Below are 2,963 nucleotides of genomic sequence, written 5' to 3'. Positions count from 1 at the left end.
CCACAAGCCCTGCGCCCGCTCCATCTGCTCCAGCCGCTCATGACATGCCCCTGCACCGCTGTGACCCACTCCAATGCCACCGCCGTGCCCTGCCTGCACCCGCCACCGGAGCCACCACAGCAGCAACCGCATGCCACAGCAGCCGCCATGCCCTACTCCACTCCACGCCTCTCTTCTCGCGCCAGCCTCATGCGCCACCACATGGTCTCGTGCCCTAGCGCCACCGCAAGCCCCGTGCCTGCGCCACCCAAGCTGAGCCACCGCACTCCTACTCCACCGAGTTCTAGTGTCGCCATTGCCTCGCCATTGCTCTACGCCAGTGCCTCCACTGCCAACCCTAGTCATCGATTCATCATTGCATCCTTACCAGTGATTTCAATCGCAATCCAGTGTCACCGATCCTCACCGATCAGCAAACCCTAGCTTCGTTGCTGATTCGATGGTTCTTCGCGTGTTGCTTCTCTTTTCCTCGGATCGCTAGTTCGTCAGGTAGCAAGCCAGTCATTTCAATTTCTTATCTAAATTGCTTGCTTCCTAGGGCTTCGCATCTATTAGATATATTGTATTTATTTGTATATCCTATCTATTCCATTGTGCAGCGAGTCGGTGCCGTTGAGGTGTCAGTGGCAGTTGTCAGTTAACTTGGAGCCAAGCTCACGAGTACGGGTCGAGGCCACACCTCAGAAGCGATAGATTGATAGTTGATCTTTGTCAGCGGTAGTTTTTCTTTAGATTATCAGATGGCTCGAGTGAAGAATGTCAGAGGTGGTCCTGATGATGAGGATCAGAGGCCCCCACCTCGCTAGCCTACAGATCCTAAAGGCAAGGCAACAAAGAAGCTAGCAACCTAGAAGCGCAAATATCCAGATGCAGAGACAGCGAGAGTAGCTGTAGTTGCTGAGGCTGCAGACCGTGCCGAGAGAGGAGGTGCTCGTAGTGGAGTTGTTATTGCAGATCTGCTTCCACCATGAGTGATGGAGGGAATTGAGCGTGTTGAGCGCCTTCATGGTGGTCCACCTGGGACCGTCATGGTTGTAGGACGACATCATACTATTGATGAGGTTCAGCCTCAGGGGGAGTCATAGCAGTAGGCACCGCTAGCAGAGCAGGCTTAGGAGGGTCAGGAGGTACAATAGGCTGAGGAGATAGAGCAGGCACCCTAGCCACAGCTTCACCGCTTCGGTCGTACCCGTGCTCCAGTCACATCGAGGGTAGATACACAACGGAGGGGTTCTCGTCCACTGCCCAGACCATAGGGTCCACCTCTAGTGACACATCTAGACTTGAGGGCCATCATGGCCAAGTAGGTACAACAGCTGAGGTTCGTGGACTTTGAGGTGTGGTTCCCACCGAGGAGAGATGACAGAGCATTTGAGGGTTTCTACACGCCTCTACAGGAAGATTTCTACAATGCCTATCTCAATAGTGGGGTAGTTTTCAGATCTCAGAGAGTCTGCCACATTGATTCTATAGTTGCAGTAGCTAGAGAGCACATTCACCCCTACCTTGCATATCTATCGAGGCTGACAGATTTGATTGGACGGACTGGATTATATGTTCCATCTTGGGTTCGTCAGTTCTATGCTTCTCTCTTTATTGACCCGCATCATAACTTCATATACTTTGCATTCAGAGGCAGAGACTACCGACTGACGAGTACTAGGGTCAGGGAGATACTTAGACTTTAGGAGTAGCCAGTCAGACTTCATGAGGTTTGCTATGGATAGACTGCACCTCCTAGACGCCCACATGGTGGTATGGTGCCCCCTACTGACTTGGTTTGCCACTGCTTCATCGAGCCCTTCGGCGAAGGGTCACATAGGAACCCTAGTGACCTTACTCCTACTGCCAGAGTGCTAGAGGCTATCATGAGGAGGACGCTGCTACCAAGGATGGGGTATTGCGAGGGCTTGACTCGCATACAGTTGTGGCTGATCAACTCTCTGATGCAGCAGACAGTTTTTGATATTTGGGATCTTCTTCTATCAGAGATGGAGGACACTATAGCTGAGGGCTTCAGAGGTCATAGGCAGCTGCCCTATGCTCACTGGATCACATTCCTTATCCACAGAGCAGTCACAGTGAGGCCGCCAGAAATGCTTGCTGAGTACAGTGGTGCCACCATAGAGTTCCCTACCTATAACATGACATAGATGATTCGGCATAGTACACCTATAGCACCTAGTCAGCCATGCCATCGTCCTGATGTGCCAGAGTCTGTAGCCTAGCAGGATGAGATCATCAGGGGTATTGCAGCTATCGAGGAGGAGCAGCTTGCTCAGTAGGAAGGGATGGTCATGAGCGACCCTAGTGATAGTTTTGATGATGACTACCAGCCTATCCCTCGGATGCCTCCTCAGCGACATGACCATGAGGCCGGTAGCTCCAGTTCAGCGCCACCTACCCCACAGACAGACCCTACTCTCCTTGCGATACTTGAGCGAATGAGGTAGGATCAGGCTCGCCAGGCATAGGAGACAACAGCTACATTTGCTCAGTTCTAGACTCGGCAGGATGAGTTCCAGCAGCAGCAACAGGCGATCCAGCAACAATAGTTGGGTATTCAGCAGCAGACACAGGCTCTACAGCAGCAGCAATAGGCCATGCATCAGTAGTAGATCCTTATGCAGCAACAGCTTCTTGGATTTATGCAGCATGTAGTGATAGCTATTGGGGCTCCACCATCACAGCCTTCGCCCTAGCTTGGTCAGCCTGCCACCACTTCTATGACTCCAGCGTTATAGCCTAGTGGGCTTTAGAGTTAGGGATAGCCACCAGCATAGTTTGCTTCTCCTATAGAGCAGGTGTCCTTGTGGTTTGCTATGTCACTACTAGCCCCACAGTTCACACCGTTTTGTATGGGCTTCACACTGGCTGAGACATCCTCGCTGCTAGTGCCAGAGACCTCAGAGTCCAGGAGCCTTGGTGCATCCTTCAGTGAGTTGACAGGGCACCCTACACCA

This window comes from Miscanthus floridulus, chromosome 16, assembly GCF_019320115.1.
Source record: "Miscanthus floridulus cultivar M001 chromosome 16, ASM1932011v1, whole genome shotgun sequence".
NCBI classification, from domain to species: Eukaryota; Viridiplantae; Streptophyta; class Magnoliopsida; order Poales; family Poaceae; genus Miscanthus; species Miscanthus floridulus.
The sequence above is the reverse complement of the archived record's forward strand: the minus strand, read 5'-3'. Positions refer to the sequence as shown.